The sequence below is a fragment of the Camelina sativa genome, chromosome 18 (assembly GCF_030686135.1).
Source record: "Camelina sativa cultivar CO46 ecotype springtype chromosome 18, ASM3068613v1".
Classification (NCBI taxonomy): Eukaryota; Viridiplantae; Streptophyta; class Magnoliopsida; order Brassicales; family Brassicaceae; genus Camelina; species Camelina sativa.
In genome coordinates, this window is record NC_141897.1 from 14,074,587 (window position 1) to 14,092,956 (window position 18,370).

At 33.2% G+C, this 18,370-nt stretch overlaps 2 pseudogenes across 1 annotated transcript; both read right to left on the bottom strand.

Moving 5' to 3' along the window:
• Positions 1-1,758: 1,758 nt before the first annotated feature.
• On the bottom strand, positions 1,759-2,512 carry LOC104763347 (nuclear transcription factor Y subunit C-8 pseudogene; annotated as a pseudogene). Its single transcript, XR_015588861.1, has one exon. The product of XR_015588861.1 is annotated as a nuclear transcription factor Y subunit C-8 pseudogene (transcript).
• Positions 2,513-14,353: 11,841 nt separating this feature from the next.
• LOC147922898 (uncharacterized) lies at positions 14,354-18,127 on the bottom strand (annotated as a pseudogene).
• Positions 18,128-18,370: the final 243 nt, after the last annotated feature.

Here is an 18,370-nt window from a genome sequence, read left to right on the forward strand (position 1 = left end):
TTATTCCAACAGTTGATCCATCCGTTCCTTTTGCTTCAGCACTCGTGTGCCACAGAATATCAAACAACAGACCTTGTAGTCTTGAGCCAATTTCTTCAGACTCCTTTCAGCTCCTTGATGATCTCCTTTAACGCCTGATCATCAACACTCTGAACCTTTCTTAGATTCACAAGAATCTAACCATTGACAATGATACTCACATCCTGCAATCAACTACACACTTTCTCAAATCTTAGCCAGACTTGAATTTCCTCAAAGATCCTAACCTGTCTTATTTCCAACAGATTAACCTGAAACTGTTTCATGCCCATCTGTAACTTCTTCTTTGCTCTGAACCAGAAAACCGTATTAATACTCAAACAACCATTAACACACCTAGGAATTCAAGCTTTATGGCGTCCCATTGTAGCAGAATATGGATTGTTCTAACTTCTGAAACTCGCACAAGCTGCATCAGACCTTCAGCAAACTGAATATACCAAAACACAACCTGAAATCCAGCATTGAATCTTGGATAATCCCTTGCAAAATCAACAGCCAAAATTTTGTGCTATACCAAGATTCTCATTCTCTTAACTCATGCAGACCATCAACAAATAGAAACAATTCTTCAGAACATCACACTTTGACCTTGTGACTAGAGGATACAGACTTGACGTCTTCAATATTTGAGCCGAAAGCAAGTAGAGGTTAACTCCACCTCAAACTAATCTCCAGTTGATTGCGCAACATTGATGTTCAACTCTCGAGCCATTGGAGGAGACATGCTGAGTTCATAAACCTGAAAACATCTGATCTTACCGGATCCGCTGTAGTGAATCTTCCTTCCTCCAACATCGACATTCTGAAACACAGAGCAGCCACCATCTTCTTCTTTCATGTTATTGTAGCACCATCTCTCTGAGAACTACAGATATGATATAAAACTATCATTTTCCTTCATAGATCTGAAAGCTTTCTCACAAAGCTTGTTCCTCAAGAACCTGAGGCTCTGATACCACTTGTTGTAAATCGATACAACAACTTTAGATTCAATCAAGTACTGATTGATGGATCTGACACAAGCTTTATACACGAAAATAGAGAGAACACATAAATAGAGAACACAGAGATTTGGTAACCCAGTTCACTGCATCAGCAGCTACGTCTGGGGAGGAAACAAAGTCCTCAACATCCACTATAGATCAAGAGTTACATATGTGTTATGGTTACAACATACTTCTCACACTCGTCTAACATCCTAGATCGAGTCTCACAAGAACAACATATGAAAGAAGAATAACAAGAGATTGAGCCTAGATACACCGAGAATCTACATCTCTCTCTAGCTATGTTCACCTCTTCAGAACCGCCTGAACTAGGGTTTGGCGCAACTGCTTTTGCTCTCTCTCTCTTTCTCTCTCATCTGTATGACCTTATGTATTTATACCTAATACATAGTCGGTTCTTGTATGGGCTTCAGACCAATATCTGGCCCAGTTTCTAACAGACTAAACATGCCCACATTAAACAAACATATACAAGCTTCTGATCCACTACAGATTCCTGTTTCAAGTTGGATCACATCTCAACATGAGGGATGGAGATGCTCTTATAATGACTGCAAACACACAGAGTTCTTAACAGGGACAATTAGTGATGTATAGAGTCTCTAATACTATTATTATCTTATGAAATTGTATGCATAAATTAATTAGAAGGATCATTAGAAGGTTATATGTTTCTATGAGTAATAATTGAAGACATTGCATTTATAAATTAATATGAAGCAAATATGCATAAACCATTAGATTGACATGAAAGACTGCACATAACATTTAACGATATTCAACCACAAAAAAACAAAAAACATAACATTTCACAACGACAACCACAAAACAAAAAACATAACTCATAAAAAAAGTTCAAATCCTTCCAAATGCGGTTACAAACCCAAATCGAAATATTAATTTCCTCCATTTCCTCCACTTCCCCCAGGCACATCCTCTCCCACAGGACACTCACCAGGCGCCACGGTCCAAGTTCCCGGACACGGCTCCAGTACGTCACCGAATATCCCACTACCATCAACAACAGGAGTTCCTATCACCATTCCGGGTGGCAGTTCTCCATCTTCGTGATCTGGCTTGGCCTTGGGCTCCTCCTCCTCATGGACAACATCAAGAAGAAAATCCATCGTGAACGTTCGACCCACTGCGGCGGCGATATCTGGTCCGCGGATCGTTCTGTGTTTGTTCTCCTGGGCATGGTTCCACGCACGCATGGTGAGATCCATGATGAACATTTCACTGGCCTTCGAGAAGACGACAGCAACCTCAGCTGCGAGCATAGACACATCCGGATCAAACTTAACGATTCTCTTTATCTTAGCCAAGGGAAACTCATGATTCTTGAAATCTAAGTCACCTTCCATCTTATTTAACCAGTAGCGTTTTAGCTTCGGGTTAACTTGGGGCGGCTGGTTACTTTTGTTCTCCATATTCACAGTTTTAAAGGTTTTTCTGGTTTGAAGGTCGAGATTTTGATGGGAGCTGGTGCACATATATAAAGGAAAACTGAAGTGTATACAAGATATGGTGGGGTGGGAATTAGCGAAACTTGTCACTGATATGTAATCATTACCCATTTATGATTTTGTTCAAATGTATCTTCTAATAAAAAGAAAGTGATTTATATTTACTTAAAGTGTATACCAATTAAGGGAATGTTTTTTTTTTAAATTATTGAATAAGGAAATATGTAAAGAAATTAGAAATATAACTATATATATATATATTTTTTCTATAAAAATGAAAGGTAAAAATTAGCTCTACCAACTATTTTCTTGTTATATACTGTACGTTTTTTTCTAATAAAAAAAGTATTGGTTAGCCAATCCATACTTTATTGTTATAATAACTATGCGAATACTATTTAATACAGTTATTTATTCAGTTTGACCAATACTAACTTTTTAATACTTGGTTGAAGAGTATGAAATTTGTGGTTTCTATTAGTTTTCTATTGGCAAATATCATGAGCTATATGGATCAGTAGATGTTTATTTTGAGATTTTTGTAGCGACTATTTCGTTCATAAGTTTTATTAAAGATGTGTATATTTTTCAATGGATTTCACCCGCAAGCGTTATTTTGTAGCGACTAAATGTATGTCATTAATCTTTGTATTATTACATTCCGCCTTACTCCAAATGATAATATTCCAGAAAATATTTACAATCATGCACACGATTAAAAAACAAAATAAAAAGCAATTTTTTTTAGTATGAGTATCAAAACCTTAAACTAGACTCAATTTAAAACAGAAGTGTAGGATACTAGGATCTATCATCTGAATACATGGAATAATAAAACACTTATTGATTGTAAGAAAGAAGATTAATTTGATTTTTTAATAAAACATAGTCATTAAAGTAAGTCGTAATAAATTAGTTAATACATAGGTGGCACCTCCATTAGGAAGAAAGAGAGCCAGAAAGGGTTTTTCTTCAAAGACACCATAGAGTGATTCACTTTTAAATTAAAATTTAAATCTATAATTCAATTGTACTGAAATATTAAGCTAAAAAAACCATTATATAAAAATTATATAATCTACAATTTTCCTACTGCCGATTGAAGGGGGATTTTGTATGAAACAGCTGGTAATGTACCTGTAGTATAAGATAATGATAGAATTAGGTTTACAGTAAACCGAATAAAGATGAAGAAGAATAGGAAGTTTACTTTCTTATTATCCTTGATTTGGAAATATCTTTATGTTTTGCTGCACAAAAAGAAAAGAAAAACCCTCACAATCATGCATAGGAGAAAGTAAGTTTGAGAAACAACAAACTACAATGATGTTTTGAAACAAATTTGTCTGTTATTTTAACCTTCAAAGACTAAGTAATTAATGTTTATTTTAACCTTCAAAGACTAAGTAATTAATGTTGTAATTGTTTGACTCATTAAACCCCACTTGAATGCATTCAATTCAAGATTGACCAAAAATTTACACATTAGTTTAATTGTTAATAAATAGTGTGTATATAACTTGAAGAGATTCGATTTTACCTTGTGTTCTTAACGATAGATCGTGTATTCATGGAGGAACTGCATTTGTTGCATGCATCGCCGGTTCTACACATGTGCAGGAGGTACAGTAGCTTAGGATCCACTCATTTTTTTTCTTTTTTTTTTCTTAACAAAATAGGGTCTAAATTTTGTTTTTTTCTCTCAATAAACATAGGAAAAAGGGACAGCTCAAAGTCCTCAAATATTTTGCATGTCATCATAAACATCATCGTACGTGAAAATAGAAAGGTCATACTCCGATGCTTTTCCTTAATTTTGCTTCACTTGTTTATCGGCGTTTGGTCGTGAAACTTATAACTGTAGTTAATTAGAGGGAAAACGTCCACGGAAGACTAAAAAAACCGATTAGGATTAATCAACACGTGGCACTCTTTGACATGCTGATATTGCATTCATAAGAAGAGAGTTAGACCATCTTCCAAAATACTATAGATTATAGAAGAAAAATATATGTATGTTTTTATTAGGGATCGTCGTCCATTCTTATTAGGGGTGGGCATATAAACTGAATCGAACCAAACCAAACTGAATCAATCGAACTCAAACTGACTCAAACCAAACCCAATCCTATACTCCAACCATTCAATTATGTTTCTTCTCAATCCAAATAGTTCGGTTCCATTTGGTTAAAAACAAACAAACCAATAACCCAATATATTTCTTAAATTAATTAATAATATTATTGAAATTATAAATATGTGATTTTATTTATTACCACTTGCATTTTGTTTTAATTTTACTTTATTTTAACTTTTATGATAAAATTAACTAAGTATAAATATAGATTTAATTATATATAATATTAGGTATTAATTTTGATTTTCAATATTTTCTAATTTATTTGGATTAATTAACTATTGTAAAACCATAACGAATAAAATTTTGTTACATTAATTAATTTTTAAAGCGAATTAAAACCAAACCAAACTAAAACAAAACCCAACCAAACCAAACCAAACAAAAACCGACCCGAACACAAACCAAACCAAACTAACTTTGGTTGAGTTTGGTTGGAGTTTTACCAAAACCAAATAAACTGAACCGAACCCAAACTTAAACCGAAATGCCCACCCCTAATTCTTATATTCTCACTGTTCGTGTATGATTGTTTTAAATTTACATATAGAACAAGATTAGGACTGCGGTACACCGTGGGACAAATAGTTTATAACTAAACATTCAAATTATATGTCGTATTTGTTGGTTAAATATGTTATAATTATATAATAATTGTTAATTTCATGGTTTAAAGTTTAAACCATATAATACCACTATATAATTTATTTTTTACATAATATTTATTTAATCAATTTAATTAGATATGTGTATTATCTGATACCGATAGTGTTAACAAAATAATGAAATGATGTTTTACCGGTGTAACACCAAATTAATGATATTTAAATTTATATAAATATAGACAAAATCCGTCCCGCTATATACCTTCATCCTGAGATATTTTAACTCACACTATATCATCTTAAATTTTAAAATTTACTGTTTTGTATTATAAATATTAGATTGAGTTGATGTGTTATTTATTAAGAATGTAACCATTTACATTTTATAAGATTGACGCTTCTTGTAAAGTTTAAATATTTGTAATACTTAGAATTCTTAAAACGGTTGATTATTTCTCATATTTGAAGTTTCGTAGAAGTTTAAATATATTATTACTATTTTAAAGGTCTTCTAACTTTTTTAAAAGTTGAAATATTTATAATATTTAAACTTTATATTCGAAACTTCATAAACATTTAAATATTTTTAATATTTTTAACATTTTATAAAGTTTAAATTTCTAAAAAATTTATATATTTCTAGATTTATAAAATATAAAATTTTATAATATATATATTTTTAAAAGTTTTAAATATTTATAATATTTAAATTTTTTAGAATCGGAATAAACCAAAAAGTTTTTAAGTTTGAATGCCTAATAAATCAAGTTTTCTACTTATTTGTATTATGAATCAATTTTGTCTTTTTTATATTATGACTCTGAACGATTGCCCAATTTTTGTAGGTGATGTTGGATATTGTACCAGTATTTTTTTTATTCATCTATTGAGTAATATATGTGTGTTTTTAAAATTTGTATTAAATCATATGCAGGAAAAAAATCACAATTTTTATTAACTAAATTTATTATAGAATAATTCAAGATATTTAATATATAAATTTAAATAAAAATGAAAAAGAATCATATATATATATTTGAATGAGGTAGAAAGATTTTCTTATTTTTTGAAATCTTATCTATAATTAATTTTGAAAAATTTGGTAACTAATATTAAAGTCAATGCATTGAATGCTAATTGTTTCCAAAATGATTTTTTTTTTGTCAAAAGTTAATGCAAAAATACTAATATAGATCCATCGCTTTAACTTAGAATTATATATTATCGGTTACTCTCTAAAGTAATTATTAAATAATACATTAATACAATAAAACTAGGATGTGTTGCTCTCCTCTTCTGACATATCAGCATCAATTTTAAGGTTGGTGCTGACACATTAATTAAAACAGTTAAGCAATCAAAATATAAGGATTAATACAACTCATCATGTACTGCCAATAGAAATTCAATTATGTTCCACGTAATACTATGTCTCTCACTATAACATCCGCCAACCAAATTGGGGATTTTGGGAGTGGGTATCGATCGACACCATCAATTTTGGTTCGATCGGGTTTTCTAAATTTTTCGTTTTGGTTTGGCTTATTTAGGAATCCCTAACCGCTGTATATAAGCGAAAGCTGACCTAGGGTCGTGGGAAAAAGATAGTTTTGGCCGTTCTCAAGAGTTGTGAAAAGGGGGGAAAGGGTTAGACAATGTTCGTGAGAGTTTTGGGAGTTTCTTGGCTTGGATTGCGCGATCTGTTGTTGTGGAGTGAATATTTTGTGATAGAAACAAAGGAGAAGAAGGGAGTTCCGTCTTCTTCATTTGTGAGGGGATGGATGGGAGATTTGTGGTGGATTGGGAGACACAAGGAGGCTTTCTCATGGATGTAATCCAGGTAAGTGTTTTTGTTTTAATGTTAGATCGATTAGAGAATTGATGGTTGTAGTCGATTAGGGATTTGCGGCAAGAAGAATCTTGAAAGAAGGCTTCGATCGCGATTTCTGGGTTGTAACAACTGTGGATGAACATCAAGGACTGGTTCTAGATGGCTACTTCGGAGCAACGTTTGGAAGATGAAACGGAGTCCGATTCGGCTGAAATTTGGTAGGTAACTTCGTGGTGCTACAAGCTTCATATCCAACGATAGGTTTGTGAAATGAACGGTCGGTTTGCCTTTTTTACTCCACCAAAACTTTGCTAGAGTACTATTTGTTTCTTCACAAATACTTTTTGATAATTTAAAGCAGTTTATTATATAGACCGGAAAGACTAGTGCCACAATTTTTAGAAGGAACTCCTTTCCAGCTTCTGATAGAAAACGAGTAGACCATCATTGATTTCTCTGGTTTACCTTTTCCACATCATAATTGAAAATTTCCTCTTTTTTTTTTTGCCAATAAGTTCAGGGAGACCCAGATACTTGCCATAACCTCTATCATTTTGAATATTTAGAATCTTTCGTAGTCTTGTTTTAACATGTTGTTTTACTCGGGAGCTAAAGCTGAATTGTTAAGGTTAACAGTTTGTCCTGAAATTCTCTCATAGTCCTGCAAAATCTTCATTATGGTAGAGCAAGTCTTTTTATGAGCATGAAAAAAAAGAGGGCATCATCTGCAAATAGTAGATAATTTAGTGTTTGACAGTAGTAGTAATGCTGAAAAATACTAAAAGAAACTATTATGGACATGTTTGTTTAAGAGACGCTGGATGAGCAAATGCGACAGAAAAATAGACATGGATAGAGTTATAACAGTCGCTGTTGCTGAGATGAAGAATCGTCGTACGGTTGAAATATGCTGCCCTAACGGTTGCTAGGCGTTCCGGCGATTCCTCCCTCTTCCAAGTGACACTTTTTTTTACTCGAGCATACATGTCCGTGTTTTTATCTTTCCTTCGTCGTTGTCATTTTGCCTTTTAACTGCCATCGTCCCTGTCGTTTTAATTGGTCACAGTCGCTTGTCGAGCGACTTTAAAAAGAATAGGGCCTATCAAAGTTGAACAATTAAAAAAACTAATAAACTCAAGAGATATGTACATATTATTATATTTAAATGAGTAAAATATTTTGATAGTGTATGATTTATTCAATAAAAAATTTAAAAATGTTAATGAAATTTAAGGAATTAATGTTTTATAGTTTCTTTTTTGTTATATAACTATTGTATAAATTAAAATTAATTAGCATAAGTGATTATACAATAATATGCTCATATGTGATTATGTCATTAAAGTTATATATCTCCTTGTTGATCAAAAAATAGATTATATAACAATCCGTGATTCTCGTGATTCTTTTACCTAATCAATTCTCATAATTGTGTCATAAAGTGATATCTCTTCTTGTTAACTTAATAAAACTAGGATTTAACCCGTGGTATGACAGTTATTTAATTTTATTTATAATCATATTTGATTTTAAACTTACATCTTTTGAATTTTTATTATTTTTTATATATAAGCGGTGATACAACTATTCTTAGAGTATTATAATTTTGTCAGGATAAAACACTAAAATTATGAAATATAACTGTTTGTATAATGTATAATTAATCAGAATAATGTTTTGTGTTTATTTAAAATAATACTATTATTGTTTTGTTCAATATATAATTATTTAATTTAACTGATTATTTATTTTTCAGTGTATACGGTTTAATGATTGATTTTTTTATGATTTTTTATTTTATTTTGGGACACATTTATAGAAAACAAATTTGCTATTAATAGGGAATTTAGGTAGAATTAATTAGTTTCAATAAAAAAATTGATTTTGTCAATTTACCATATTTTACTTATTGCTTTTATTACAATTTTGTAGGGACTAAATTTTTAAATAAGCAAAATTAAAAGTGTAGAACCCAAAATGTACTTCAAAAATGTATATATAGATTTACGAAATCTTTAACCAAATAGTAACCGACCTACTCATTGCCTTCTCATTTGATACATCGATCAATTATCAAACAAAATCCTTTTCACTTTTCTTCTCCAAACGAGGAGCATCATAGGCGGCTGTTACTTAATTGTTTTTCTCCAAACGAAGCTTCAACTTTTCCCAAATACTAATTTCTAAATTTTTGATAAGGATTAAACTGAGGCTTTTTTGGAGAACACATGGTCTTGGCCGCTTGATATTGTTTATCATTTCACTTTTTTTTTTTTTTTTTTCACAAAAAAAGCTTATCCAATGTCGTTGATTGTAAAAATGCAATAATACAGATAAAGACCTCATAGTGCATGATTTTTTTTTTTAAGACAGCATTAAGACGGGTAACTTTGATGGAGCCAAAGATTTCCTCTAACCAAGCAAATTCTTTATACTTCTTCACAGTGCTTTCACTCTTCTAGCTTCTTCTCGGTTGAAAAGTGATTCAAACATGAAAATAAATGGGTAAATTAAAAATAATTGTCACTGATTTTCAATCAAGTTGGAATGTAATTTTCTTTATTGTAGGACATAAGGAGTCTATGGGTTAATGGGTGTCAGTGTCACTTATGTATTTGTCAGTGATATTTTATTTTTTGTAAACTCATGTAGTGTCTTTCAGTTTTAATCATTAGATCATTCCCATCGGTCATACCGTTGGGATGTCTTTGAGTTTTTTTAATAAAAAAAATAAAAAATAAAGTTTTAATTGTATGACGAAGAAGTAGATATGGATGAGGATGGTATCGAGTTTGAGTTGGACCCGCTTTTAAACTTTGTAAATGTTTTTAAAAACTTTGTAAAAGCGTTTATAAGGTGTTTAAAAACCTTTTAAAAACATTTCTAAAAACATTTCTAAAAATATTTTGAAAACCTTTTAAAAACCTTATAAAAATCTTGTAAAAGCGTTTAAAATATGTTTAAAAAACTTTTTAAAACATTTTAAAACCTTTTAAAACTCTTTTCAAATCTTGTAAAAGCGTTTACAAGGTGTTTATAAGGTTTTTATGAGATTTCTATCTTATAAAACCTTTTAAACACTTTGTAAATTTTTTTTGGCGGGAAATTTTTTTTGTCGAAAATTTTTATCAAATTTTTTTTGGCGGGAAATTTTTTCGAATTTTTTTTTGCGGGAAAATATGTCGGAAATTATTTTGGCGGAATATTTTGTTTTTCTTTTTATTGAATAAAATATTTTTCATCTAAGGGTAAAATGGTTATTAAAAATTAAAGGAGGGCAAAAAAAAAATGACCAAAAAAGAGTATTTTTGAAAAAGACTATTTCAAAAGAGGTATTTTAAAAAAATTCTCTTATTTTAATATTATTTAAAATTGAAGACATTCATCTGAGTATTACCAATGGGAATGCTCTTAAAGAATAAAAAACCATTTTGCAAAAACCATTTTACCAATTGAAGACATTTATCTATGTTCGATCATCTTTGTTGACACCTTTGCTTTAACAACATAATTGTAATTAGAGCTTTGCTCCACCATCTCTGTTCATTGATTCGTCCATTTGCGTCATTTTCTCTTAGTGAAAAAAAAGAGTGATCAAAAAATGGAATAACAAAACTTTAATATTGCTAGGTTTCGTCATTTTAAAATAACCATATTCTTTTAAGATAGTTATACCCATTCATTCACCTCTCTTATTTAATAAACCAATCAAACAATGTCATGTCATATTAAATAAAATAAATATTAATAGATATTTAAAAAATCATTAAAGAAAAATTGGAATACATTAATTTAAGTAAATCCAAACTGACATATAATCTCGTTTAATTATAAAATATAAACCTTAATCCTCCTTTTAAAACTCAAACCAATATATATTTTCGTTTAGTTATAAAATCTAAAATCTAATTCTTATTTGTCAATCCAAACCAACATGTAATAATCTATTTTATTTGTAAAATCTAAACTTTAATTCTCATTTGTCAAACCAAACCAACATTTAATTTTGTGTAATTATAAAATATAAATTTTAACCCCTCTTAATTTATAAACCCAAACCTAAACCATAATTTTAATTTAATTAATCATGTGACACCTTGGTTTGTGGAGATGTTTAAAAGAATTGATTTGATCGCCTATATCACCAAAGTGCAATTATCTTTTCGGTCAAGGATCATCAGAGAACTCCAAAGTTAAGCGAGCTGGAGTAGTTTCAGGATGGCCGACCTTCCATGAAGTGATTGTCAGAATTGTGTGAGTGAGGACAAAGTACAAGGAAAGATCATATGACGATTTGCAGGAAGGTGGGCCCATGAACAAATATTAGACTTGAGGCCCACTAAGAGGTGGCGGTCGGGGCGTTACAAATTATAAAATTTAAACCTAACATCCCCTTTAATTTATAAACTCAAACTCAAACCTAAACCATAATTCTTTTTTATAAACAAAAATTGACAAATCATATCATTTAATTGTAAAATATAAATATATTTATAAACTTAAACTAGTATATAATCTTGTAAATCAAAACTTAATAACATCTTATTAATAGTTTTAAAATTATAAAAATATTTATTTTTTTTACTAGTTATTAGGTGGCATAATTTGATTGGTTGAAAGAGAAGATGGTGAACAAAAGGGCTCACCCCTAAGAGTGGACCTAAGTATTTTCCATCTTTTAAGTTGTTTAACCAACTTTATCCAGTAATCTTGATGCAAATAACAACTTTTACTTAGACGAAGAATAAATATTTATTTTACTTTGACGAAGAAAAGGAGTCATCATTAATGAAAATAACCATAACAGAAGAAACAGAAGAAAAATGCTTCACAAAAGATCTTGGTGCTTTGGTGGTCTACTGAAACGACCGCACCCGGATTCCCAATCCTCACACATGATCCACAGGAAACGATCTCACTAAACGGCGACCAAAAGCACATCCACCCCCGACCTAGGTCACTTCTCCACTTCTATACTCGGTTTGGACAACCAATTAAACCAAACCAGCCCAAAACCGCAAATTAAAACAATCTGGTCGAACCAGAAAAAGTTGGTGTCGATCGACACATTTCTGGTGTCGATCAACACCCATCCCCAAATCACACTATTTGGTTCACGGATGTTACAATTCTCCCCCACCAACAAGGATTCGTCCTCAAATCCCGCAGCACCGTCCATCCGTGAAGGACCTTTGTGCCACCGTCAACACGGCCCGCACGTCCTCCAACCGGACTGAACACCGTCAGCCAAGGTTTCGCGCATGCCGAGTACGCTCACCAGCTAACCCCTCTGGTCCCTCCTGATACATTTGCGACGCTCTTACGTGCCTCCTTGTAGAACTCTAGGCCACACACTCGCTGGCCTCAGTAACCTGCCCGACCACGACCACGACCATGCCCACATCCACGACCAACAACTCAATCATCTTTAACTGCTGCTATTCCAAGAACAGAGGCTAACAAACATAAAACAAACAAAAACCGCGCACCAAGACCGTCACGGCAAACGGTGTGAGCCCACTCAACTCCACACGCATCTGGGTTCGGCTCTGATACCACTTGTAACGCCCCGACCGTAATCTCTCAGTGTGCCCATGTCCAATTCCAGTCCATGGGCCCACTTTCCTTAATGGGTTTCACGTCCTCTCACTAGGCTCGTGAGCCCATCAATATCCGACAGTCGGTTTGCTACGTCTCGGAGAGGCTTTAAAGACTTGTTATCGTCCCTACAAATCACTACATGATCTTTCCCTGTGTTTTATCCTCACTTGCACAGTTCCAACAGTCACTTCCCGGAAGGTCACCCATCTTAAGACTACTCCAGCTCAAGCACGCTTAACTCTGGAGTTCTCTCAGGACCCTTGACCAAAAAGATAAGTGCACTTTGATAACATAGGTGGTCAAATCAATTCTTTTGAACCTCCCCGCAAGTCTCTGAAACCGGGGTGTCGCAACTAGGAAAAGATTATTACTATCATAAATAACAAAGAAAGAAGAGTGATGAAAAATGTTTTTCTATTTCCTGGATTGGCAAAAAGTTTGCTTAGTGTTTCGTAAATGATAACTCGTGCATATTAGTTTTTGTTCGAGAATAAGCAATGCATAATCTCAAAATCTAAGGGAAAGAAGATTACGAAGGTAAAGATGGTGTAGATAAGTTTTCCAATCAAACCGAACTTTTCTCAAGAGAGTGGAAAAATCACATTCGAAAGAGATATGATTATGCATGAGATACAAACAACACAAATAGAAGATTCAGATCAAATTCATGATATTTTCTTTCTTGCGTCAAAGACACCACAATCATATGAAGCGTCTGAGATAGTGGCATGGAGTGACGCAATAAGTGAAGAAAGCAGGATATTAGAATTGAATGAAGATTGGTATTATGTAAACAAATCAGAGAAGAAAAATGACATTGTCATGAAGATGAAGTTCAAAATGAAAAATTTGGAGTTGTCTTCTCCAGATTTGAAGAACTAAGAAGGAAATTTGGAGTGAAACAGAAACTCAATTAAACGGACTGTTGGAAGATAATTGAGTTTCTTAGTAATATTTTACTTAGGTCTATAAATTTCATACATTAGGTTTTGTGTCTGTTAGATGAGCGAAGAGTTACAACTCTTATTGTTTGTGTTGTTTCGGTTGTGTTTTGAGTAGAAGAGAGAATCATTTATCATTCTCTGTTCTTCTTATTTATTCATTCACTCATACTCTGTTTTGTAAATCAAAGTTCAACATTTACAAATCCATAATTGGTCAAGAGCATCACAATTACTTAACCAAGAATTATATTCTGTTTATGCAAACACTACAGGAAATGTGAGTATTAATAGCGGCCGTTAAACGCTACGAGTTTACAATTATAGCGTTTCCTAAAACGCTATAAGATCGCCCATTATAGTAGGTCAGACACTTTTAATAGCGGATTGCCGGTTTGCTATAGTTAACTGTACAACGATAGCGTTGTCTACTGTGCAATTGTTAATATTTATAATAATGTGATACAAATGTTATTAAAACTCATTAATTTGATTTTACCTATAGCAAAGATAGCAAATGTTTCGTGTTATTAGTTTGTTTTTAAATTATTCAAAATTTATTTATTAAAATTAATTACGAATTATTTATTATTTAGAATAAAAAATTTATTTTGAATATTTGTAAAAAAAAACCAATTAAAATTAATGCAAAATATATAAATATATTTAAATGTTTAGAAAACCATAACAAATTTTATTTTTTACAAAAACCACAAACACCTATCAATCTATCACTAACAAGCCTTCACAATCATCCCTACCATAAACACTATCATCATCACAAGCTTCATCATCCAAATCATCGACTTCTTGGACAGGCAAATGTGCAACACCTAAATTCTCTTCTGTTTCCAACTCATTATAGCCTCTAGGCGGTGCTCTCATAACAACATACCAATTTGAATTATCATCTTCCCTAGAATAGAAAACATGTTTTGCTTGAGAAGGTAGAATTGATGGATCTTTCAAATAGGTTGTTTGGTTCATATGAAGGTTGACAAGAGTGAAACCATCTTCCTCCTTCACACCATTCCCTGTGTTGGCCTAATTGCATCGAAACAGCGACACTTTGAATATGTGATAGTCCATAAGTAAAATCTCCTTTATCACTCCATAATATGTAAGCATATCAGCGACTTGTCTCATATATCGAGCACTTGATCTACACATGCTAAATGCTTCATAAGTTACTCCACTGTTTTGTGTCTTCCGCTTAACCACAACTGTGTGAAACCGTTGCCCATTAATGATAAATCCTTTATGTGCTAAAGCAACATTTCTTGGTCCAAATGCCAACCACCTTATCTCCTTAGAATGACTATTTGTTGAGTCTGAATGAATCTGCCACAATAAAATTCCAACCTTGATCATCAAGCTGAAGTACTAAAATGATAATCACGAATACCAGTCATCAAGATACAACCTAAGCTAACCAGTCACTAAGCAAAACATAATCATGAAACTAACAATCTGTGCCAAGAAAACTATTCATCCAGCTACAAGCTAAGCTAACCAGTCATCAATCAAAACATGATCATGAAGCTACCAATTTGTGCCAAGAAACCATTCATCAAGCTACAAGATAAGCTAACAATCTGGTCCAAGAAGACCAGCCATCAAGCTACAAGATAAGCTAACCAGTCATCAAGCAAAACATTATCATGAAGCTAACAAGCGAATCAGTCAATTTAACAAGCCGTATAACAAATAATCAAGAAGACAAGTTGCATCTGGAAACCTTTATTTTAAGCCATTGTGCAAAATGCTCAGTATGGTTTTTCCATAACAAAGTTTCATTTTTAGCACATCGAGCATCATTAGCTTGTAATTCTTCCAAATGCATCCTGATTTTACATTAAACAATAGTTTTGAGATTGAAATTATTATAATAATTAGTACATGAAACATAAAGGGTTACCTCTTACTCAATATAAGGATCCAAAGATGACATGTTCATTAGCACATAGCGATGTGCAATGTCTCTATCTTTATCTGATAGGGTAACTTCTATACCCTTCTGTAGAGGTCGACCTTCAACCACGCCTCTATCAGCCTCAATATCTTCATTGCGATTAATTGTTTCTTGAACTGGTACTGAATCTTTAAGGAACTCTAAACAAAATGCAACACATTCTCCAGCTAAATACCCCTCAACCATACATGCTTCTGGCCTTGCATGATTCTTAACAAAAGCCTTAAGTGTTTTCATGTACCTATAACTCAGTCACGAAATGAATATTAGTTGAACATAATTGCAGGAAATACATATATTGAAGCAAATGAGTACATCAAACCTTTGATAGATGAATTGGAAGGTGCAACATGATATCAAAAAAGGATGGAGGGAAGAAGCGCTCCAGTTGACACATTGTTTCCACAAACTCTGTCTCCATTGTCATTAGTTTCTCTGGGTCAATGATGCATTGCACAACCTGTTGAAGTAACTACATAATCTATTGATGGCAATCCTAGGACCCTTATGTAACAACCCTCTTAATGCAGCCGATAACAAGTTCTGTACTAGGACATGATGATCATGCGACTTTAAACTACCTATATTTGGAGGGTTAACTGAAACACTATCTGCAATATTACCACAATAACCATCAAGACCTGTAAACTTAGATAACCTTTGGCAGAAAATAGTCTTTTCTTTATTGGATAACCAGTAGGCTGCTGGAGGTAAGTATGTTTTCTTTCCCCTGACCTCTGTGCGCAAGTGATTTATGATACCAATATCTTCTAAGTCTTTTCTTGCTTTCAAACCATCTTTTGACTTAGCACTTTGCATCAAGATAGACAATATAACATCCGACACATTTTTTTCTACGTGCATAACATCAATATTATGAAGAACAGGCTAATCCTAACACATGAAGGAATACACTGTTAGGCTAGCTTATTCAGATTCAACAATAAGAGAATATAATTCGATTACTTTACTTTACCTTCCAGTAAAGTAGTTCAAAGAATATTGATCTCTTCTTACACCGCCATAGATCATTTAATTCTTCACACTCTTCTTCTTGATCCACCTCATCATCTTCCAACTCAGTTTTTTTTCTTTTCATTTCCTTGTCTAGAGGTTTTCCAAAATCATTTTTTAAAAGCTTGTAGTGTATCATATATTTCAGCGCCAGTTTGTATCCTTTTGGCATTCCCTTCCTCAACAGTGTTATCAAATCAAGCTTTTTTATATATTTAACGATGGCCAGGCGGTAGTCTCTTTCTATTCCCCATATAGACAAACTTACGGCTAAACTTAAGCCATCTGGAAGGTGTATCTTTTCCACATACATTGCAGGCTTGTTTCCCCTTCACTTTACATCCAGACAATGTTCCTAAGGCTGGATAGTCACTGATACTCCAAAGCAGCATGGCTCTAAGTGTGAAATTCTCTTTCGCAAATGAGTCATAGACTTCAATACCCTCAGCCCACAAATCTTTTAAATCGTCTATCAGTGGTGCCAAGTAAACATCTATGTTATTCCCAGGAGCTGTTGGACCAGGGATCAACAAAGTCAACATTATATTTTCAGCCTTCATACACATAGTCGGAGGCGTGTTATAGTTCACCAACAACACTGGCCATGTGCTGTGATTGGTTTTTTGCATGGAGAAAGGGTTCACCCCATCTGTAGAAATTCCAAGTCGAAGATTCCTTGGCTCAGCAGCAAAGTCTGGCCATGTAGCATTCACTTGTGCCCATGATATAGAATCAACGGGGTGTTGCATTGTACCATCTTCAGTGCCATTGGTATAGTGCCACCGCAAATCTTCAGCCATCTTTTTTGATCTAAATATCCTCCTAAATTTGTCCTTGATTGGAAAATATCTAAGGACCTTTGCTGGAATCCCAACCTTCATCTCATTACTGTGCTTATCCTTCTCCCATCTTGAAACTTTGCATCTTGGACAGCTATCTAACTTCTCAAACTCCTTCCTATATAGTATGCAATCATTCTTGCAAGCATGAATATTTTCGTATCCGAAACCAAATATCTTCAGAAATTTTTTGCTTGCAGCTAAACTCTTCGGAAGTACATTGACTTCAGGTAGCATGTCCTGAATTAAATCCAATAGCTGATCAAAGTAGTTCTCTGACACACCACTCTTAACCTTGAATCTGTAAAGTCCCATAATTGCTGAAACCTTTGTGTATTTGATACAATCAGAGTACAATGGAGTTTCAGCTTCTCTTAACTTTTTCCTAAACTCAGTTTCCTCTACTGCTTCACCGTCGTTTGCCTCTAATGCTTCATCATCATTCCTCTGATTTGGTTCAGCTTCACCCATAGAGAATGATGTCTTAAACAAGTCAAATGCCTCTGTTTCATGTTGAGGACCACTTTCTTCTGCAGATGGTCTTTTTTCACCATAAATACTCCAACAAGAAGGCTTATACTTCTTATCCATACCCCTTATCACTAGATGCTCAACAATTTCATCTATAGACTGATGGCATACATTGCGACAATCTCTACATGGGCATAGCATTTCAGACAGATTGCCCAATCTTCTTGCTGATGAATTGGCGAATTTCGTTACTCCTTCTAAGTAATCGATGCTATTCCTACATTGTAAATTGGAAAGGAATTTAGATTTCCATTTGGCAGCAAAAATAATTTCGTTGTAAGCTTGATTGAATTTACTGTATACCTTGGCAGAGAAATCCACGTCTTATCCATTTGGTCACGATGGAGATGGATCCATTCTGAAACGATTTGGTGAACACAAAGG